Raw genomic sequence first — 24,050 nt, 5'->3', positions numbered from 1 at the left:
TCAAAGAGGTAAGGGCAGGTACCATTAAATCCTATCTATTAATTCAGTAAATATTTATTCAATACCTACTACTTGCCAGGTCCTGTTCTAGGTACTAGGTACACAGTTGAGAACAAAGCAATAAAAAATTCCCTGCTACTGTGGAATTTATATATTAGCTATTGGGGGACAGACCATAAACAAGTGAAGTGAGTGAACCTCAAGTTAGGTTGGGTAGTGAAACAGCTATGCTGAAAAGTAAGGCAAGGAAAGAGGATAGAGAATATGTATTGCTGTGGGGCTGTTTGTTGCAAAACTAAATAAAGTGATTGGGGAATCACCAACATGGGAAGACTTATGAGTAATGACCTGATGGAGGTAAGAAGGTATTATCCGGGATAAGAGCATTTCAGGGAGAGGGAACAGCTCATCTAGTGGCCCTGAGGTGTGAACCCACCTGCTATGTTCGAGAAACTACAGGGAGGCCAGTGGGGCTTGTGCGGGTGAAGAAGGTGCAGATGAGAGGGTAGAACTGGGGATGAGGTGGTATGGATGCACATGTAGGCCAGTGCCTGGAGTTTGGCATTTAATCTATGAAAGAGAGCCATTCGTGGGTTTGACTGGAAGGCTGACGTGATGGATGATACTTGAGTAGTATCACTTTGGCTACAGCGTTCAGAAGATTCTGGAGGGGGCAAGGGTGGGAGCAGGGAGCCTTGTTGGTGGGCTATTACAGGATTGCAGGACAGAGACCCTGGTCCTGGATCAGGGTGCTAGCTATGGGGGTGATGTAAAGTGGTAGCATTCTGGGTTTACTGTAGACTCTCCGGGTCCACAGACATAGCCAGGCTATGGCTCAAGGTGAAGTTCACTCTCATTCTGCCAGGAGAGTCCTCTGGCCACACCTGAGCTTTGTGTTCGATGCACTGGAGGCAGTATTGTTAGTGCCGCAACTGTGTACTGTTTCAGCAGCTCTGTCTCAGACTTCTGCTTATTAGTGTGTATAAACATGTTGTCTTCCTTATTTTTTATCTAAATATCTTGTGTATTTTCATTGATTGTAGAATATTTACAAAAACAGACAAGCAAAAGGGAAATAAAGTCATTAGTAAGAATCACTTGGCGACCATGCTCACAAATTGGCATACATCCTTCTAGACATTTTCGAACCATAGATATAGATACATAAGATTATAATAATATCTATGACTATGGTCTTTTTTCAAAAAATGATGCAGTGCAAACTGTATTCTTTTACTATACACAGTATAACATATAAAGGTTATACGACCTTTTTTGTAACCTTTTTTCTCAACAATGGTTCATGAGTGTCTGTCACGTTTTATACTTGTTATATGTCCATTAACAAAAGTAGTGTCTGAATATAATATAGTTTCCCAAGATCATGGCAATAAAAGAAGTCATCTAGGAACTACCTGTGGGAATTTAACCCCGAAATGAGGGGAGTGAGATAAATGGCAAAAATTTATATTCATCGAGCCCTCTCATGTGCTGGGCACTCTTGCCAAGCATTTTACTCACAGTGTGTCATTTAATTCTCACAACAGTCCTGTAACATGAGTACTGTCACTATCTCCATTTTTGTAGTTGAGACCCCAGGAGGTAGAAGACTCTTCATGGTTATGATGTAGCAAGTTTTGGAGCTAGGGTGGATTTAGACCCCATCAGTCCAGCTGCAAGGCCCCAGCTTTCTCCACCAGCCATCTCAGATCTCTCACTGTATTTTCCTATTTGACCCCATAATTGCCTTCTTGGCAATTTGACCCCATAATTGCCTTCTTAGCTCTCCCATTAACTGCCTGCCTCCATTGCCTTCTTGGGGAACTTGGTGGGCAGGATAATGGCTGGGAACACATGCTGCTGCCAGGAGGTTGGCATCTGCTCCCCTCTCAGAGTGGCACCTCCACCCACCCCAGTTATTGAGACGTTTGATGAGGTCCCCTTTCCTTCATCTAGGCGTCATAAGACAACATGCAGAAAATTAGGGTTGGATCCCTTGAGTTTACTCTGTTAAAAGCACAAAGTTCTACATCTAAAAAGGTCCCAGGTTATATTGTTATCCTTTGATTTTTTAATTTTTTTTTTAATTTTCTAGAGGCATGTCTTATTTATTTATTTATTATTTGTTTGTTTGTTTGGTTTATACATGCACTGGGTACAGTCAGAAGCGCAGGAGGGTGAGCGAATTCACCAGAGCCAGAGCGGGGAGCAGAGCAGGCAGAAGGACCGAAGGACACTGCTGAGGGGAGCAGCGGGCGGCAGGAGAGGTCTGCGCACCATGTGGGACCCTCCTCCGGTGGCCGGGGAGCAGCCGGGGATTGAACTGGCTGCAGAGGCTGCAGGCAGCTTCGCAACCCAGCGCTCAACCGCTGCGCCACCGGGGAGGCCCAATATATTGTTATCCTTTGAGTTATTTTTTTTTTTAAAGAGCAGCATTTCAGCACAGCACTTAAATACATACTTGGTTTATTACAGTTTTAAATACATCAGGCACACACTTTGAGTGGGCTTAGACTTCAAATATATCAGTACCTATATAATTCTTTTTTCCAATTTTAGGCGTCTGAGTTTTGGTAGATTTTCCTATGGTGTAATACATACATAACATGTAATAAGTGTAAATGAGCAGTGCATCGTGTGTAGTGCCCAGCAGTGCGCTGTGACAGATGTGCTTACTACGCCATGTGCAGCAGTAGTAACATGTTCACAAGCTGGAGTGGCAGACGTATCAGATTCATTGTGTTTGAAATCACAGCCTTGGTGTTATTTGCAAAATGAATGTAGCACAGTGAGAATAAAAAGGGAGTTCTGGTATTAAAATGGCCCTGTTGTTACCAAGTGGGGAAGTGGCTGCTTAATTCATTAATTCACTAAACATGCATCAAAGCACTAACTGAAAATGCAAAATTTCAGAAATACAGTGTGACATTATTCTCTTTTTAGGTGCTCTGATTACGTAATCTATAACTCACTGCTACTTCTAGCTCAGTGTTAGAAAATTACGATTTTTGTCTTTATCCAAAAAGTGAGTAAGTGCCGCATAAGAGTTTGGTTCTCATATTTCACTTTTTAACCCAACACACTATCTTCTGCGTTCGCATCCCCAAACTGCTTGTTGGTGATCCTATCATCACTTTTCCACAGATTCAACCCAGCAGCTTCTTCTCTGCTGAGTAGACCTTTCCCTTTGCTTTTCGGGATTTTGGTGGGAAATTTTAAAAGCCATGCATGTCGGTGATGATCTCATGATTCGGTTTTCTTTTCCATTTTCATGCTCCTTAGAGTTTGTGTCTGGAGTGGTCAGAGAAGAAAGGTGCTTCTGTTGGGTTAAGTGAAACTGAGCTTCTTCTGGGGAAATGAATCCTGCCGTATAGAACCCTAACAGGCTGTCTCTAAAATACAGGACAGTAAAGCAGACTTGGCAGCTTGACCATCTTTAGCATCATCCCATGTCGTCTGAGACTAACTTCCCTGCCAGTCCTCTTCATATGCTGGAAACCTCCTTGTGCAATAAAAATTATTCCTTGCTCTACCTGAGCAGTCAGTAGTTTCAGAAATGAAACATTTTTCATGTGGAATTGGAAGTGGTTTACTTTAGAGAAGTTTTCGGTGAGCCCAGAGCCGCTAACTAAAATCCAGAGTTCCATAAAGATTGTGGCCCATGAAAATGCTCTGTGTTGTTTTACATATCCTTCTTTATGGTTTATTTTGAACTTAATTTATGAACAGAAGTAGTCCCAAAGCCGGGGGATTTTCTCTGTTCATCCCTTTTAAACTTTCCTCCTTCTCCCTTTAATAAATTGGGAGTTTGGAACGCACTGTCCTTTCCTCTTCCTTCCAACATTGCATTTCAGACTAATTAACAGAATAAAGCAAACATTTTTCAAAAATTTGACGTTAAGTACTGGGATATATATCATTGGAACTATTAAAAAGAACAGGATGTTTGGTGTGCCTCTCCTCTCCTCGAGAGCACAGAGCCTTCTCTTGGCTGTTCTCTTGGCCAAGGATAGCTCTCCGCTCCGAAAGCCTGGAGACCAAAAGGCCAAATCTCTTTGTGGGAAAGTGAAGACCCCTTTTTTTGTACATCAGGTCTGTTTTTGTCACTGGGTAGCTTTTGAATTAAAAGAAAAAACTGTTCCATCTTGTACACTCCCTATCCCCTATCTTGGTGAAGTTCCAAAGCTCAGAGGATTTAACCTTTCTAAACTGGAATTTATTAGCTGTAAAAAATGCTTTTTAGTCTTGCTGGCAGCTGTGAATAGACAGTGAAAATTTCATAGTATTTTAGTCTGAACACAAGCTTTTTTTAAAAGTCATAAACCTCTAGTATTGAAATTTGGGGATGGGGATGAGTTGGCTGACTGTTAGGTAAGAGACAAGATATTGGACATTCAGTCAAAGTACACTGTATTCTTCTAAAAGAAGGGGGAACATTTCCGTTCTATTAATGCAAGTAAATCCCGTATCATTCTAAGTCATGCCAAGACATCAGTATTAATAGCAAGCAACAGTCAGGAGTAAATGGGTTTGGCAGCCCTCAGTTTAGTCCTAACTTTGGCCTGTTACTTATTAGGAAAAGTTAGAGTACCTCATGGCTGCCTACTATGGGGGGGGGGGGTGTCGAGCAGGGGAGGGGAGTTGAGGGGAGGATGGGGGGTGATGGTGACTGAGCACACTCAGGCATGGTTAGTGGACTTTCCTTCATAGTCCTTCTGGACGCACTTGGAGAATTGGTGCCCCCCTCAACCTTTTCTGGTGATGAGATGAAGTTTAAGTGCTGTGTGTGGTATTTCGGTGATTGGATGCAAATGTATTTGGGAGGTAGAATGGATACAACTTGATCTTGATTTTAGGGTTGGGAATGAACCAAGGTGATGGCTGGCTTCTGGCCTGGGCAGCCACGTGGATGGTGGTGGCCTTGACTGAAACGGGATGATTGATGGGAAGCGGACTTCAGCTGGAGAGGTGAGATGTCATTGTGTACCTGCTCGATTGGTGACCATCCAGTGGCATCCTAGGAGGGATCTAGATTCTGCATCATCACATCAGGTGGTGAATGAAAAAACCTGACAAAAGAAGAATCCACACTTTCAGAAGAACAGAGGGCCTAAGAGGGAGTAAAACCAACATCTGAAAACCAGGATGAAGAGGACCTCAGAGGAGCCTGACGAAGAGCAGCAGAGTGGGAAGGCAGAGCAGGAGAGCGAGTGTACACAAGCCATGGGAAGTGTGGCTCAGGAAGGGTTGCCAGGCCTCCTGTGCGCCGTGCTTCACCGGGAGGTTTGGAGAGCTTGAGTGGGCATTGAATTTAGTGGAAATGAAGTCACTCTGTGACTTCAACCAGAGCCATATTGGCAGAGCAGGGATTGTGAAGTGGGTAGCGCAGTGGGTGTGGGGCGAGTGGAGCTGAGAAGTGGAAGGCAGCTGCATAGAGCCAGCTTCCCAGAATCAGGGCTTGGAAGGCGATGGCTAAAGTAGGCAGGCTTCAGTGTCGATGGGGAGAGCATGATCCCGGAGGAGGCAGAGGGCTGGGAAGAGGACGGGAGAGGTAGATGCTGGAAGATGGCAGGGGTTGGGGCACAGAGCTGAGGAACTGGCCACCTTTCTAATGCCTTATTCCTTACAGTTGGTGGGAGGTGAAGTCATCTGCTGACGATGAGGAGAGAGGCAGTGAGGTCAGGTTCTTGAGATGGGAGAGATTGCTGCTACTGATTACCTAGAATTGGAGGACAGCCAGCCAGGAAAATTTGGAGGGGGTGTGGGTATTAAGTATCAGGAGGAGGAAGGCAGCCTGATGGAACTGGTGTGTCCTAGGTAAAGGTGATTGATTTCTCAGCCCTTGGAAATCCCAAGGTTCTCACTAGCCAATAAGATACTGTTGAGCTTTACTTTCTACAGTTTGTTTACTAAAAGCATAACAAACAGAACAATCCAGACTTATTGAAAGTGCTTTTAAAACCACTGGCCCACCCTTGGGCAGTCTTCAGCACTCCAACGAGAAAGCTTGCCAGCCACACCCTGTTCATAAATTCTGAATGGTTGAGTGTCACAAACTAAATGTTCTAGGTGGGGTACCTGATACCCACCTGGAGAAGTATGTATGGGGATAGGTGTGTCTGCACGTTTGCCCCTGAATTTTGTCCCATTAGGGCCTCTGTTTGTTTACACAGGTCCCATCCCTTGTGGAGCCGCTATCATGTCGTGGCTTCAAAAAAAAAAAACAAAACTCCCGTCCCCAGTATAAGCCCTAACTCCAGTTTAGAGCTAGTCCTTCCTCTTTAGTTCTCATCTCCTGTTTCCTCCTTTGTGTGTGGGTCATGACTCACTGGCTTGCCTTGACTTTGGTCCTCACTCAAAGCACTAGCCCATTCCTGGTGGCATCCAGGGGCCCACTGGCTCCCATCCCCTGCAGGATAGAGTGCTCAGATCAGCCTCTGCAAGCTCTCTGCTCTGACACCTGGCTCTCTGCAGCCTCAGGGAGACGCTGCTGAGGGCTGGCGGTGGAGCCAGTGCCAGGTATGCCCCTTCCAGCCTCTGGGGACTGAATCCTTTCACAACTGTTTGCTCATAAAAGCGGTGTTGCACTCAAATGACAGTGAAAAATAGCTGTTCATGGCCTATGAATTCTGGGTAAAGGCAATAACAAGAAAAATTAATCTGTCTTTGTATTTGGCAAATGAAAATATAGCCCAAGTAAATATGTATTCTGTTTCATTTAAAAAGAAAAAAAAAATACTGGTTGTGACCTGCTAACTGGATTAACCCAGTGATTGAAAAACACTGCCTTACCCTTACTCTTCATAACCTAATTGTTAAATGACACAATAGAAAATGTGTGTTTACTGATACAAGGATATTTAAAATAGGAGAAACAGCATTCACTGTTTCCTCTCATGTGTAAAATCTACGTTTCTCAACACTTATGCATTCAACTGTGGCAGACATTTATTAATGTTTACTCTTCTGACCCATTTAGCACAATTTTTGTTTGGTTGTTTTTTCAGGAATAACTGTGTAATTGTGAAAGGATCAAATCCCTTCACAATTAATAGTGTGAGCAAATCTGGGTGCAAATCCCTGCTTGATTCTATGGCCTTGAACTTGAATTAAACTTATTTCAAATGAAATGTGCCTGGATTAGATTTTTGTTTCATATATTTTTTATGATTCTTTATAAACTAGCTTAGAGACTTAAATTCAAAATGTCTTTAAACAAGTGTTTTCTCAATATCTTAAATGTCCAGTGTGTTATTTCCCAGTGGTTTTATTTTAGTCAAAAATTCAGATTTCACATTCAACTTTCAGAAGTAAGCACAAGAAACTACTATTGTTCTTTTGACGATGTGCTTTTTCTTTCATATTGAACTGCCTAGTCGATTATGAAAATTTCATGTTCACATGGCACTTGTCGCATTTCACTGGTAAGTTGCTAATGAAAACCAAGAAGGCTGGGGTTTAGCTCCAACTCCACTCACTCAGTGTTTTACACCATGGCACAGGTGGGACAAGTCCAGGGGCCTGCCTTCATGTTAACCTTTTTGTTTCCCCAGCACTGGACATCAGCTCTGGACATCAGACAGCAGTGTTCTGTCTAGAAAATGCAGCCAGCCTCTCCCCACCTGCTCAGCCTGTTTGCCTTTGTTTCCCATCAGGCTAACCTATTGTTTAAAAGCCACAGAGATGTATTTCCTTCAAAAATCTGATTGTTGAGGTCTCACTGGTAGTGCAAAGGGTTAAGTCTCAGCACTACAAAGCTATCTGCCACCTCTGCAGCACGAGTTCGGTCCCCAGCCGGCCAAGGAGAAACTCACATGGCTCAGCAAACCTCTCTAGCCTCGCCTGCTGCTCCCCTCAGCAGTGTATTTCAGTCATTCCACCTATTCTGCTCCCCACTCTGTCTCTGGTGAATCCTCTCACTCCCCACACCTCTGGCCTGCACCCAACTCTTGTATGCATAAATAAATAAATCTTTTAAAAAGATTTAAAAACACTTTAAAAAATACCGAAAATCCAATTGCTAATTTTTTTCCACCGAAGTGCCTCGCCTGTATTCACTTAGTATGCCTGCATGTGTGTGGCTGTCAGGATTTTGCACATGTGTGTAGATGTGGGCTCCCCCCACTAGACTGAAAGGTGGTACTTACACTTAGTAAGTGCTTGGTAATGGCTGAGTAAGTCGTGATTGAGCCAGTGCTGCTTGGTTGGATGCCGACTTCATAATGAAGCACGTCTCTTACTATAAGTGGGAAACAACTTAACGTATGTGAGTGGACCAATGGTGCCATCTTTGTTTACCAAAAATGTGGCCTTACTCTTGTAATTGTCACTGTATGTGTTCATGTTTATTCTTTTGTGATTTGCCCAATACTTCACTTCTACTTCCTTCTAGACACACAGTAGGCTCATGCTTATCAGCCCCTTGACTGAGGTTGGGTTATTTGATTTGTTCAAGCAAGTTGCTGTGTCCATGTGATAGATTCCAAGTGTCCATCTGATTGAGTCCAAGTTCTGAGTAGGAAGTGATGTGTGTCACCTCTGGACCAGCGCCTATTATTGCTGATGTGAGGTTCTCTGAGTACCCCTTTTCCCTTCTGCATTGTGATTGACAATTCTCAATAGACAAGTAGTGTAAGAAAGAAATCTTTGTGCTTTGGGGGGTTGTTCACTCAGCATAGCATCGCTTATCTTGGCTATCTGTTCTCTGCTTGGAGATTGTAATGTGTGTTATGTTATAGTGGTTAAGAACCCAAATTTGGAACCAGATCCCTAGGTTCAAATCCTCAGTCTGTCACTTACTATTTGTGTGAATTTGGGTCAAGTGTTAACTTCTGTGTGCCTCAGTCACCTGTTGTGTAAAATTGGAATTTTATTAATAGCGCGTGCATTTTGAGAACTTAATGCTACTCTGTGTAAAAAGACTCTGGTTAGGGGTTTGATGAGTACAGTGAATACATGCACCAAATTACTATGGAGAGCTTTGCGTGAAGAAAGGAGTAAGCCCTTAAAGATGCCTGAAAAGCAGGTCAGTGACTGAGGCGGACGGTGACGTGGTGCTGACTTTGCACCTGTGTCTGGAACTCAAATGTTTTGAAACAGCGGGCTGCTGGTGGCCCAGAGCCTGGCACCCGCCGTGCCTGTGCAGAAGCCTGCAGTGCACTCAACTTAGTTCATGGAATTGCTCTGTGGCCACTGGGAGGCGTAGAAGCTAAGCTTCACTTCCTCCTCTGTCCTACTCCTCTGCAGGAGACCTCCAGACCTGAGGAAAGCCTGCAGCTGCCTCCTTTGTTCCCAGACCCCCACCCCCACCCCCACTGCTCAGCTACCTGCGGTCCTGCCTCCTTGCAGAGGCATTCCTGTTTGAACCTGGACATCTGTGATTTCCTCATGCCCATCCCTTTAGGAACATGAAGCCATAGAACTGTCCCATTTTTACCTTGGGATAAAGAGTGGGTGCACTCACTGAAATTAGCCCACCTGTGCTGTTTGTTCCATTGTGTCAGTGTGTGTTACTTCATCTATTTTAGGAAACAAGGTCTGAGGTGAGGATTTGGCTTAACTCATTTATACAGGGCTTAGTAAAATGCTCTGTGGAGTTAGAGACACCTAATAAATACTTTAGACTTTTGAATGATGCTGTAATCATTTTAATGGAGGTTGATGTGTGTGTGTGTTTAAACAAATGACATGTTTTTTAGTAACATTCTGGCAAATTAGCAGTTTCTAAATTTAAAAAAAAGTCTAAACTCGGAAAATTAATTTTGTAAACTGTGGTAACATGGAGTTATTTATTACTGAGCTTGATTTTAGCAGAGTCTGCAATGCACTGGTGGAGCCAAGGTTTGTGTTTGTTTTTTTTTTTTTTACTATATTTGTTTGTTTTCTGAAAAGTTGGTTGGCATGGCAGAGATTAGGTGGGAAAGGGGGCAATTTAAAGGCGCTATTGTGAATTTAATGTGTGTTTTAAAGAGTTAGTTTTTAAAAACCCTCTATATTAGGGTAGCAGATGTGAGTTGGCATCACCTCTTCCCACACATGTGCCCTTTTCATTAGGAATGTGTGCCTGATGTGGTGCAGATGGTATTTAAGTCACTTACTAATATTTTCCACAACCTGTTTTTAGTAATTAGGCTTGAATTTACTGGTTCAAAATACTGGGCTGCCTTTTGGCAACTTTGTAAACTACAGAAGTTGTAGTGTGGTCAGTGTACCAGCAGAGGGCAGTATAAGCCAGTGTTTCATTCATAGTCAGCCTCCCACTGCTGTTGGGTTTCCACACTGGGAAACTAGAATGTTTCAGTTCATTTGAGAGATGTAAATTAGAATTAAAAAAAGAGAGAGAGAATAACAATATTTTATAAAATATTCACTGATTGTCTTCTAGTAAAAAAATAAATTTCTCCAAAACAGATTTGAACTGCAGTTTTATGAATTTTTCTCCTGATTCCTCCATTACAATATGCATGACTGTGTGAAATGTGGAGTTCTTCTAGAAATCATTTCATTCATGCGCTTAGAAGATCCAACATTTAATTTGATGAGAGAGGTTTTTCCTCAGCTCCTTTAGTGGATTGTTTTTCATTCTTTTGTCTGTGAGGGATTTCACTTATTTCAATGACATGGAAGTCGAGCAGAGGTTTTTTCTACATACATGGTCCAGTCACATATCCGTGGCCTTTGGAGAGTAACACCAAGCATGGCCTCTTGTTATATTCTGTTCTGCTTCAGAACCAACTCTAGGGCCTCCCCGGTGGCGCAGCAGTTGAGCGCTGGGCTGTGAAGCTGCCCACAGCCTCTGCAGCGCCGGTTCGATCCCCAGCCATGGGGCGAGGGTCCCACATGGTGCGCAGACCTCTCCTGCTGCCCACTGCTCCCCTCAGCAGTGTACTTCGTCAGTCTGCCTGCTTTGCTTTACCCTCTGGCTCTGGTGAATTCTCTCACCCTCTTGCGCTTCTGACTGTACCCAGTGCTGTATAAATAAATAAATATTTAATAAATAAATAAATAAAAGGAAATAATTAAAAAAAAAAAAAAAGAACCAACACTACTGGCTTTGCACATATTTTTTTTCCTCACTACAAAAACCTCTTGGCAAACCTTATACTATGGCTCTCTCATTCCTTATTCCTGTTCTCTCCAGTTCTAAAAGCTGATACAGTCCCTGCCTTGTTCCTTTTCTATAGCAACCTTCGTGTAAGTTCTGTTCACCCTTCTGTTTAGTGCCTTACACCTCACACCATCCTCCCTCTGTTATAGATGTAATATGTGTGTCCCCCATAACTCACATGATGACATCCCAATGTGACTGTATTTGAAGATGGGGGCTGTGAGAAGGTGACAAATGTTGAATGAGGATGTCAACCCATAAAGGGTTGATACCGTTATAAGAAGAGAGAGCGATGCTGGAATTTCCTCTCTGCTGCGTAAGGACAGGATGAGAAAGAGCACCCTCACCAGGACCCAGATTGTCTGGCACCTTCATCTGGGACTTCTCCAGAACTTTAAAAAAATAAATCTCTGTTGTTGAGACTGCCCAGTAGATGTTATTTTGTTGTGGCAGCCTGAGCTGACTGCAACAATCTCTTGATATCTTATGAGGACCCCAAGTTAAGAGAAGGGAGCCTTCATCGCATGTTGGGAGGACATGCCTGAAAGACAGGTAGCCGAGGGGCAGCACAGAGGCAGGGGATGGCGTCAGTGGGGGGCTGGCCTTGCAAGTCCAGGCGAATGAGCGAGTGTGTGAAATGGCTGCTGTGCATGTGATGGACAGTGAATAGATGGGATGGGCCTTTAAGACTAGTCAGAGTGGTTTGCCTTTGATGCTGTGAAGAACTCAAATTGGGAGATGCCAAACTCTTAGGGACACATGGAATTTAGGGCTTAGCCAAACCACAGAATAAAGACCATCTGTCTCTCTGGGGTGTCATTTTTTTTCTGGGCAAGATTTCTACCTTGGTGGGACTGCAGATTATTTTTGCAATTTACTCTCTCCTGCTAACGTGCTTTGATGGGGAAGTTGAGGCCTGTGGAGCACAGGAGGCATCATTAGCAGAATGGGGATGGAGGTGGTGTCCCAGTGAGAGGAGAGGCTGGAGCTGGCTTGCCCATGATATTTTCTTCTAGATTTTTCCAAGTGCTCTGTGCCTGCTGGTTCATGCTTCCCTCGTGGCATTTCTGTAAGATAGGCGGCTGCTTTTCAGCAGATAGTAATCTAGAAACAGCTCACTAACATATATAGAGTCGCAAACACGTTAGCTTATGTTTCCTGGACATGGCCCAGTCCAAGCCTCCAAGCATTTCAGGCTGCGTGGGCTTGACTTTGCACATGCCAACACCAGAGCCAGGCAGCCCGAAGAGATGGTGCTGGGCCTGGAAAGACTGTCCTTTTTCAAGTTTGGTTCTTTGGTTTCTGCCCTGCCAGCTTGTCAGCTTGAGGCTGACAGATGAAGGCTTTATTCCGGGTGAACATTAGGGATCTGTGTTAATGGTGAAAGGAAACGATGGACTTTGGATAGGCAGAGTGCTATTTGTGTTTATATATGGTCTTTCTTGATTTTTAAAAAAGTCTGTTGCCACACAGCAAGTAGAACTTTTACGCCGATGTCAAAGGTATAAAGCATGATGATATGATCACATTTTTTATTCATTCATTTATTTATTCATTCAAGCACTGGGTACAATCAGAAGCACGGGAGGATAAGAGAATTCACCAGAGCCAGAGCAGGCAACAGAACAGGCAGACTGACGAAATACGCAGCTGAGGGGAGCAGCGAGCGCGGCAGGAGAGGTCTGCGCGCCATGTGGGACCCTCACCAGCGGCCAGGGATCGAACCAGCGCTGCAGGCTGTGGGCAGCCTCGCAGCCCAGCATTCAACCGCTGTGCCACCAGGGGAGGCCCCACATTTCATATTCTTACATTTTGGATATTTACATGTCTCCCATTTCTGAGCTGTGGGGACATTTATCTCTGTGTGAAATGATGTTATTTTTGTGTTTATATGAATAGATTATCTTCTATATCCTGCTTTTGTTACACAAGAATACAGGTTCCATGAGAGCCTGGACCTCGGATTGTCTTGCGGGTGTCTCCATGTTCATGATAAGCTTGTATAGCACTGGACAACATTTGCAAATGACCAATTGGATAGTGAAGGAGAAGGACTAAGTGCTGCTGAGCACGGAACTTGCTCCTCCCCCTCCTGCTTTGGCTCCCAGTCCCCTTATGTTGTCAGTGACCCATTTCTAAAGGCATCCATGTCACTGGCTATTTCAGGCCTTGCCACAGGGTGTCGGGGCTACAGCCCCTGGAAAGCAGGGACCCTGACAGTGCTTGTCAGGAGGGGCTCAGTGGTGAAAAGTGAGATGTCACCACGGAGCTCCTTGATTCCCCCTAAGTGGGTCACGTCCTGCTAACTTAGACGGTTATCAGCAAAACAGCTCAGTGAGCCCACGGCCTGGACTTCAGTCACATGAAATGGTCATATAACCAGGACAAATTTTTAGCAAATTGAAAAAACAAAGATATTTAAGTGATCACAGATCAAGAATCGAGTGTTTCAAAGAATTGAATTTGAAGCTATGCAAGCGGTCTTTTTTTATTTGCCACCATAAATTCACTGATTCTGAATAGTGGTGGGAGATAGGGGTGGTAAATCAAAATGAAGTGTTGAAACATTAAAATTAAAGGATTTAAAAAAAAATTGCCCTTTATTGTTCTTCAAATACACATAGCTAGCACTAGAATTCCTCATAAAAAAATCCTTTAAGGAACATGTGATAATAAAGGGATTATAGTTACATGAAGTAAAGAGGTGATTATTTACCTATGAACAGAAATTTCTAGATAGAAATTTCTAAAGGCAGTTCTGTGACCTATCTTTTTTTTTTTTTTTTTTGGTGGGACCCTCGCTGGCGCTGCAGAGGCTGCGGGCAGCCTCGCAGTCCAGCACTCAACCGCTGCGCCACCAGGGGAGGCCCTCTGTGACCTATCTTAAGCAGTCAGTCCTCTTCCCCCCTTTGTAAGTGTTTCTTCACTTTCTGCACACAGCTTTAACAGCAAGTTCAGTCAAACTTTGTATTTTAACTAAGTGGGAGTCAAAATAAGGAAGTGTAATTTCTTAAAGTAAGATATCTATTTCCTTTTCTCTCTACTTTGTCATTGGTTGATAAGACTCTGCTTTCTTTCCCCTAAAGTGGGATATTAGAATTTAGGTTATTGCTGCCAGATTTGAAAAGGTAATTTGAAGATAAAGTTGATAGCTGAAATACTAACTTCTGTTCATTGGGTGCCTTTTATATATGTGCAAATACCGTGTTTACTTAGATGCATGGGATCACATATAGCACTCCAAATATGCCCTAAGTGAGAGAACAAAGAAAAATATCAGGTCTCTACAGTCTTGCCCTGTTTTCTCTAGAAATGTGAGTGTCACTGTGTACGTACAGCCATGCTGGCAAACAGTTATTTTTTCTTGTAATGACACCCTTCATCTACATGAAATGTTATCGCTGAATTGATGTTACAAGGTTTTGATGTATTGACATGCTAAGATAAAAGCTATGTGTCTTTCAAGTTCCATCAAATGGGATTCAAGGACCCTAATGGTTTAAAATGAGGCTATTTTCCTGGCTGGGCCACACACATGCTCACTGTTCTGACAGAGATGCAGGGATTGGAGTATATTTCTGAGTTTTAAAACTCAAAAGTAATAAACAAATTTTACATTAAACAGACTTCCCTTTGATCTTTTATATATGTATTTAAATTTACATTGAGATACTCATTCAGGATTTTTTTTAGGTTACTTGATTAAGTTGATTTTAAGAGCATACAAGACATTAAAACCTTATTCCTTTTCTCTAAAAGTGGATTTATTGGAAGTAAAACCTAAATAAAAAAAGCTAAACTATTTTAAGAATGTTCTCAGTGGTGAAAATTGTTATGGTAGCACATCGGGAGTAGGGGAAAATGCCTCATAAATAAATACCTAGTTTAACAACTGTGGTTCTTAATAATTGTGAAAAATGGCATGACTGTTAGAAGGAAACATAAAATATTCATGAAAATATGGACTTCTGCTTAAGACATAATGAAAAAATAAAGTATAACTCTCAAAAGTATATAAAATAATAATGATGTTATTTCACCTGATAGGATTAGAAAAATAATACATCTAATTAATTTTCAAATAAAATTTCAAAATCCATGAAGTAGAAAAAAAGAATGACCTTAATAGGAAAAGAGAAAGACAAACAGGATGAGGAGGCCTGGATAAAAGTCAGATCAGTTGGCTTCAATCTGGGCTCCAGTTTCTAGCCTTGTAAACTTGGGTAAGTTAAGTAGCTCCATCTCATTCTTTCCCTCTGTGATACAGAAGTAATAATCATACCTGTTTCAAGGGTGTTGTAATACTCAGATGAGGTCATTCAAATATAGAATGAGTTACTGTTACTGTTTGTCCAGATAGAATAGAAAGTGTTAAATGTTTGAATGCATTGTAACTCTAAAATGACCTCCCTTTGGCACCGAATCAGCTTAGAATTTATATTAAAAACCAACTATAGATTATTATGTCGTGCTTTAGTAATGTCATGAAAAATACGGTAAAGAATGGACAAGTTAAGCATTTGAAGAAGATATCGGGGTATACTCTTTAAAATTGCATTGACTAGGGCCTCCCCAGTGGCGCAGCGGTTTAGCGCTGGATTGCGAAGCTGCCCACAGCCTCGCAGTGCCGGTTCTATCCCTGGCTGCCTGGCGAGGGTCCCACATGGCTCGCAGACCTCTCCACCCACTGCTCCCCTCAGCAGTGTACTTCATCAGTCTGCCTGTTCTGCTTTCTGTTCTGGCTCTGGTGAATTCTCTCACTCTCCCACCCTTCTGACTGTACCCAGTGCTTGTATAAATAAATAAATCTTTTTTAAAAAAAAAATTTGCATTGACTAAATATCTTGTCTTCAGTAAGCAGGGAAGTTTGTCTTTCAGGAGGATGCAAATGGCAGTTCCTGATTGTCAGGTTCATAAGGCTGCAGGCACTGAAGTTCTGACTTAATTCTGGCTGAGCCAGGGAGGATCTGTCATTATACTGACTGACAGCTGAGACTCTGTGGTTCAGAGAGGATGAGTAACTTGTCCCATGTCAACAGGTGACCTTGGGTGGAAGACCTCACCAGCTGACTCTGGAACCCTGACCCCTGACTAACATTGACATAATGAAGGATTTGGGGGTGCCATGGTTAGGTTTTAGGGGACCCAGATTTAACATGGGCTTTTGGGTCTGAATGGTGCAATTGTTTTTTCACTGGAGCTTGATTTTGACAAGCAGTGGATATTATGCATATAAGGAAAAGACTAGCTGCTTAAATTTCCCTCAGTATCCAGCACTGTTACTGTTTTAACTTCTGGTTTTCATCTCCATGGTCCCTCTATAGCTCATTGGAACGTTCCATCCAGATGGGAACTATGTCACTGATAGCATTTTTATTCAGTGGTGGTTGACAGTATGATGAATGTAGACAGTGCTAGTAATTTGATCATTTCCTAGCTCAGAGATGATAAATTAAAATGCATCGGAGGAAGGGATCAACATGAGAAAATCAAGACCCGTATAAGAATGAATTTAGAGAAATTCACATGAACACCCATCCCTGTTTAAAAAAAAAAAAAAAGGCATGAAGCAACAGAAGCGGAGGGCGATTTAGTGAAATAACTATGGTGGCAGGTGAAAATAATAGAGTTCCAGCAGAGGAGGATCAGAGGACCACCCCCCAGGAACAGAGACAGCCCCTTTCCTTTGGGGGCTGGTAGGGTAAGACCTAGAAGTTGAAGGAAGAGGACACAGTCCTTCAGCGAATCTGGCTAGACTGCCTCTGACTTTGATCTTTAAGCAGGAAGCACTGCTATTAAAGTTAGGACGTCCTGAGGTTTTCTTGTGTAATTAGAGAACAGAGAGACACGGTCCACAATTTTGGGGGGAGGGTCTCCAGGTCCAATTACCTGCAACCTAGTAGCACCTTAATGGCAAGAAGTGAACCACCAATAGCATTTATTAATGAGTCACTGCATTTCCTTATAAGACATTGAAGCCTGCTGAGAAGCAAAATATCTCAGAATCAACCACCACTACCACAAAAAGGCTTAGCAATATGAAACAGAGATTTGAAGAAAAACAAAGAGGTTGAGCTACATAAAGTGAGGAAACTTTTAGAACCCCATGCCAGTCAGACCGTGCCTGGCCGCCCCCCTCACAGGACACTCTCACATGTGGACCTGGGCCCCGTATGTCTCTGAAGCTCCAATAAAGGCATGTTTTCAGCCCCCCTGGCCTCCAGGGCTCTTCTGATCTGTGTGAGGGCACTTGGATATAGCTCAGAAGTTGTTGGGGAGACATCCACTAGGAAATGGCTTGTCTGCGTCATTGGTTGGCCCTGTCAAAACCCCTCTCTTTACCTCCTGCATTCCCACTATGGAAAAACCAGGGAGAAGAAAGCTAGTATATTAGGATGTTGACCAGGACTTTCCCCTTTTTAAAACCAGTATTTTAAAAGTTTTCCCTCAGGGGCCTCCCCTGGTGGCGCAGCTGTTGAGTGCTGGGCTGTGAAGCTGCCCGCAGCCTCTGCAGCGCCGGTTCGTTCCCTGGCCGCCGGCAAGGATCTCACATGGTGTGACAACCTCTCCTGCTGCGCCCGCTGCTCCCCTCAGCAGTGTATTTCGTCAGTCTGCCTGTTCTGTTCTCCGCTCTGGCTCTGGTGAATCCTCTCACCCTCCCATGCTTCTGACTGTACCCAGTGGTTGTATAAATAAATAAATTAATTAATCTTAAAAAAAAAAAAGAAAAGAAAACACTGGATAAAATATAAAAAAAGTTTTCCCTCAGGAGAATAGTCATTGATCAAGGAAAAGAAAAGGAAGGACCCATGACAATGATGTGAAGGTTAGTTTTCACAGTCCTTGTTTCACACAGAAGAATGCCTCTTCCCTGCCTTCATTCTGGTTGGTAAAGTAAAAAGAAAAGAAAAAAGTAAAATAATTACCTTTGGAACTTGACATCCTAAGTAAACAAGTCCTCAGTGATTTTTTTCTCAGAAAATGGAAACCTACAATTCCCTAAATGGTTTATTTCTGAACCATATTATTTTCTGAAGTGGTATTATGTACTGCTCTTTTTTTTTTTTTTTTTTAATGTAGGTTTTCCTGGGTGGTGGGAGAGGTAGAATATTCCAGAACTGTCAAGAAAGAAAATTAGGTATCACTTGAAAATGATGTTTACTCGCATTGATCATAGCCATTTTGTCCTCTGAAAGGAAATAGAATATGAGCACTTCTGAAGCAGCTGGACCAACCCACCCCTCCAGGTGGTTCTGTGAGACCCTGTCACCTTGTCAATAATAGGATTTATAAAGATGCTGTTGGCCCTTGGACTATTAGCTAGTACGCGGTTATGTGTGTCTATCTGATCTTCAATATACAGACAATTCCTATTGCTTGTTGAAAAAACGCCAAAACACAAAAACCTGTTAGTCAGTTGGCATCAGAAAACTGATTGTAACAGTCAACTATTTTTTAAAAATAAGTATAAGTTACAGAGTAAAAAGAAGAAAAACATAAAGGGCTAAATAAAGGGATCCATGTTTTCTAATGTCATTCAGGTAGGACATTTCTCAAGAGTTCGTTACCTACAAGGTGATGTGGGTACTTGTGTGGCTATGTTGCTAAGTCTTTTTAATATTCTACTTGTGAGGATATTTGTCATCATCAGAGGTAACCTTTTCTCTTGCTTCAGATGTGTTAAGTCTTTATACTATTAATTCTTTTATTTAGTGTTTGTAGAAGGAAATTGATTTTCTTGTAATGGGGAAATCATCACTCCTATTATGACATAAAACTTAATTTGATGTCTCCTTCACTGACCCAAGCTAATCACAACAAAAATACGTTAACAAAGTGAGTAAAATTCTTTTCATGCATCAGTTTTACTACTCAGGGCTGCCTGAGAAGTCTTAAATGAAGGGAGAGAGACAGAGAGGGAGAGAGAGAGATCACTCTGACAGGCTGTGAAATATTGATGTTCAAGGTGAAACTTGAACTCCTCAGATCGTTGACTTCTAAAGAGCAAAGAAATAGTAGAAGGGGTTATCCGTAATGGTCAGAACACAACAACTAAAAACATGGACGTGGCTTCCTCTTTAATTTGGGCAGATTGGAATGCACTCCTCCAAAATCAAACGGAAATAGTAAAATTTAAAAACTTTTATGAGTACCCAGTTCAGCTGCACCTGGCTTCCCTAATTGCCTTCAATTGAGTCATTACTGGGGAGGCAAGATGTTTAGCCACCAACAGCCCTTATTAATGTATAATAGGAATTTACTTGTAAAACAGAATTATTGGGATGGCATGATGTCATAAAGACAGAGTGCTGACATTTTAGATTGCTTTATATAGGAATGTTGAATTATACTTTAGGAGTGGAATATTCCTTTGGTAATTAATCACAATTTGGTGCGACCTTGCTGAGGGGTAGGTGTATGTCTGCAGAGATGTCACGACTGCCACAGCCTCCATTAGAGCCTGCGTTTGTGCAAATGCATGTCATTCTCATGAATTATCTGTGGGAAAGGAAAACCCTCTCTAGTAGTTTGCAGATGTGCAAGAACTAATTATAATAGGTGTAAATAAATAAAAGGTTTCAGCAAGCCTGCTTCCCTGATTTATGTAAATAGGTCGGAGCCTTACAATTATTAAAATGCCTGCAAGTTTTCTTCTTGGTGTCAATGATGCAAGAAATGGGATACATTAATTTTGCTGGACCTCAAACTTAGAATCTGTCACTATGGCTCTGTGATTAATGGGTACAGACTTTTACCTGCCTCATAAATATAATGGGCCTTGTTACTGGACTCTGTTTGCAGAGCAATAGTTAACATGATGTCAACACTTCCATTGTAAACCCCATTTTTGGAGGGGTTTATAACTGGGTCATAAAAAATTACTTGGGATGACACTTTGAATATGAGGTCTTACTCCTAGGGGACAAAGATATTTAATGGAATAGATTTACGTATTCCATTTATCTGTTTGTAGGTCTGTGAAGACCTAAGAGACAAATAAAAAATTCAAGTTTCATATATTTTATACAGAAAAATTTTAAACAATAAAAAGGATTTCTTATCAGTCATCTTGTTCTATTTTTTTTCTAAGGAAATACTCTCTAGTTAGGTGCTGGATAATTCCTTTTTTTTTTTTTTTTTAAAGATTTATTTATTTATACAAGCACTGGGCACATTCAGAAGCGCGGTAGGGTGAGAGAATTCACCAGAGCCAGAGCAGAGAACAGAGCAGGCAGAATGACGAAGTACACTGCTGAGGGAAGCAGCGGGCGTGACAGGAGAGGTCTGCGCTCCATGTGGGACCCTCACCCAGCGGCCAGGGATCGAACGGACGCTGCAGAGGCTACGGGCAGCTTCGCAACCCAGCACTCAACTGCTGTGCCACTGGGGAGGCCCTGGATCATTCATTTTAACCTAGAAAGGGGCATTTTAAACCTGGCTAAGCAGGTACGTATCAGAAGACATTTAAAAGTCATTCAGTATTAATACCTTTGGGACTTTGTGCCTGGTAGCCACATAAAATCATGTTTCAGTTTAAAATCAGTAAGATTTCCCGGACAAAGCTTGAAATAAGCAACCTTGGGAAGACAACAACCTACCTTTCTGGATTAGAACACATATTTCTCTTGTTCTGATGTGAGAGGAAGCTGCCAAGAGCCACCCAAGACCAGCTCTCCTCCCTCCCAAGGCCTGGTGAGTTTGCACAGAGGTTTTGCCCAACATCCCTGGGAGGGGCCCCTCGGGAGTTCAGGCTCTCTGTCCTCACGTCAGGGAAGGACTGGAGGACCCTTAAGGTCTCAGTGGGTAGTGCTTCTCTTTAAGAGAGAGCAAAGGTCAGGAAGTCAGGATTAACTCTGCTGGAATCTGAGGGGAGTGGATGGGAGGCTATGGTCAGAAACCAGACTTTTGAAGTGGGTGTTCAGCTGCCACGATTTACTTGACTTGTTGGATGGTTTAAGAGTTTTAATTTAAAAAGTCATCTTACAGTACTTTGTAATTGGTTCCAAAGCCACTAGTTGGCCTGACCCAAAAGGGTTTTTTTGTTAGTTTGTTTTTGTCTTGTGTGTGTGTTTAGGGCGGTGGTGGGGGGGAGAGGAGTGGGGTACAGTGTGTAAGGGAGGTTTGTTTGTGTCATAAAATCAGTAAAGCAGGACTGTTAAATCCACAGTGATGGGTGAGGTTTAGGTTTTCTTCCTCCCATCCTCCTACCTTTCTCTTCCTTTCGCCATCCCTCTCTCCCTACTTCCCTTCTTTTGAAAAATAGGAATCCCCTTGAAGGGCATAAAACCATTAAATAATAAACCATTAAAAGGAAAAAAATCTTGGAGTTCCCAGTGGCAAGGGGGCTTTTCCAGATTGTTCAGCAGGCTGTAGTTTGGTAGGGACAAGACTGGTATATAGTTCAGAAGTCTTTGTACTGCCTGACATGTCTATCAGAATATCCTCTAAATTGTTTTCTGCTGTATGCAGTCATCCCAGGAAGGAATAAATGATTTTCATTATATTGTTGCATTTGTGACCATAACATGTAAAATGTAGGCATAATACCTGTAATACTCAAGTTGATTGGCACTAGACTTACCAGTTTGCTTGAGCAATAATGCAGAACCCCGTGTGAATGGGCTGGGCCAGTGGGCAAGCTTAATTTCTTTGAGTAATTGCTCACGTAAAGAAATTCAGCAACGTCCCTGATGGCAGCAGTGGTGCTGATAGATACAGCCATAAACAAGTTTGTAGCACTGCATTTGAAAAAATAAAAAATTAACACCATGCACTCGAAGCTTTACATGCCATATATATATGAATCCTCACAACAGTCCTGTGAATTAAGGGCTTATCAAGCTCTTGCAGCTCTGAATATTGAGCCTTAGAAAGTTTCCTACCTTCTGGGCCTCCCTGGTGGCACAGGTGGTTGAGCGCCGCACTGTGAAGCTGTCTGCAGCCTCTGCGGCACAGGTTCGATCCCAGCCGGCCGGCGAGACTCCCACATGGTGCAGCAGACCTCTCCTGTCTTGCCTTCTGCTCCCCTCAGCAGTGTATTTCGTCAGTCTGCCTGTTCTGTTCCCCGCTTTGTCTCCAGTGAATCCTCTCACCCTTCCATGTATCTGGCCTGTACCCTGGTTCTTGTATAAAAATAAATAAATCTTCAAAAAAAAGTTTCCTACCTTCTAAGATCATGTAGCTTGTGAACTGTGAAGCTGGGATGGAAACCAGGTCTATCTTATTCTAAAACCCACGGTATCTCCACCTTGTATTTAACAACTCAGAGGTCAAGAACTCATGAGTAAAATATAATATTACTCATAAAATATAAAATAAAATATTATTCATAAGTATTTACCGACCGCCTGTCATGTGACAAGTCTTGTGCTAGGGCCACCATATGAACAACACAGCCCTAAAGAATTAAAATAATTGAGGGGAGGCACTGAGTAAACAGGAAATTGCAAACTAGGCCTCAGGGCTACACTGAGGGATTAGAAGAGACCCAGAGGGGGCGCTATAGCAGCGGGAAGGGCTCAGTACAGAATCTCTATGATCTGAGCAGACAGGGTAAAGGAGGTGTCCTGGAGGCCTCGGTGGATTTTCAGGCTTTATTTGATGTTTTACCAGGTACACGACAGGCAGGAGTGCCAGGGGACAGGAGGCTGGCAGGCCTCCTAGCCCCCGGGGAACCTTCACTCTTCCTGGGCTCTCTGGCATTGTCGTGCTCTCTTGCTTGTTCTCCTTCTCTGGTCATTCTGCTTCTCTGGCATCCCCATGACGCCGCCCTTGTAGGCCCTCTCAGCCCAGATGAACCCACCTATGTATGCCCACACCCTACTCCAGGTGCCCGCCATCAGGCATGCAGACAGGACCCCAGGGATCCATCATCTGTCCTAATGGCAGGAGGGCAGAAAAGCCTGACAATTATTTACCCTACAGGCACCCAGAAGGGGTGCTTAATCTAGATTTAAGGAGTTCAGACTAAACTTTCCAGAGGCTAAAAAGCTGAAGGAGCAGAGGCTTGAGGCAGGTGGAAAGGACTGTTACAGGGAGGTGGGGAAGGGAATGCAAGTCAATCTGGAGTATTGGCAAGGAGGTAAGAAGTGGTGTTTGAGTCAGGGAGAAGCTGGAGCCCGCAGCAATGGTCAAGACTGGAAGGGCATTTGAACCGAATTTGAGGAGTTTTGACTTCTAAGGTGCTATGGGATGGCCTAGAAGGGTTTTTCAACTGGAAATGAGATGGTTAGATTAGTGTTTTAGAAGCTGGTCTTGGTAGCTGTTTGGAGCCTGGGGTAGAAGCTGGGGCACCAGGGCTAAGCCCTGGTCGTGGTTGCTGTGACTCACATCCGGAATGAATGCCCATGATCCTTGGCGATTTAGGGGATGCTGAGCAAGGGACAGGGGTGCCTTTCATTCAGGAAGAGAGGATGAGAATACAGTGACCAGGTACAGGGGATGCCTCTTATTCTGAACATACTAGAGCTGGGAGCCCCCAAATAGCCACCATTGACAGTTGTTGAAGCTGGTGGAAGAGACTTGAGAACATTTGCCACACTGTATTAACTGAGAATGCAGAAGAGGAAAGAGCTGAGGAGTGAGTAGAACATCTAAGATCCTTGAGAACAAGAACACCTCAAGGTCAGATAGAGAAGGAGGCTCCTGCACAGGAGCAAAATAAATGGCCTCAGGTGAGAGTACAGTGGTGCTAAGTTCTGAATTTGTGCAATCCCCAAAATTCGTGTTGAAATCCTAACCCCCAAAGTGACAGTATTAAGAGATGGGGCCTTTGGGAGGCCGTTAGTTCAGGAGGGCGGGGCCCTCATGGATGGAATTAGTGTTCCTAAGTGTTTCGCAACCATCCCAGGCCCGATGGAGTCAGCGTCCACTCAGGCAGCTCAGAAGAGAACCTTAGAGCCCTGGGCATCATCCCCATAGGTTTTTGAATAGTACGCAGGGG

General features: G+C 43.1%; 1 protein-coding gene across 1 annotated transcript in view; it reads left to right on the top strand.

The window, feature by feature from the left end:
- JAZF1 (JAZF zinc finger 1) overlaps positions 1 to 24,050 on the top strand; it is a 304,692-nt gene that overhangs the window by 72,887 nt on the left and 207,755 nt on the right. The window lies entirely within an intron of this gene.

Source organism: Talpa occidentalis, unplaced genomic scaffold (genome assembly GCF_014898055.3).
Source record: "Talpa occidentalis isolate TD23 unplaced genomic scaffold, MPIMG_talOcc4v2.1, whole genome shotgun sequence".
Classification (NCBI taxonomy): Eukaryota; Metazoa; Chordata; class Mammalia; order Eulipotyphla; family Talpidae; genus Talpa; species Talpa occidentalis.
This window is presented reverse-complemented; position numbering and strand designations above follow the sequence as displayed.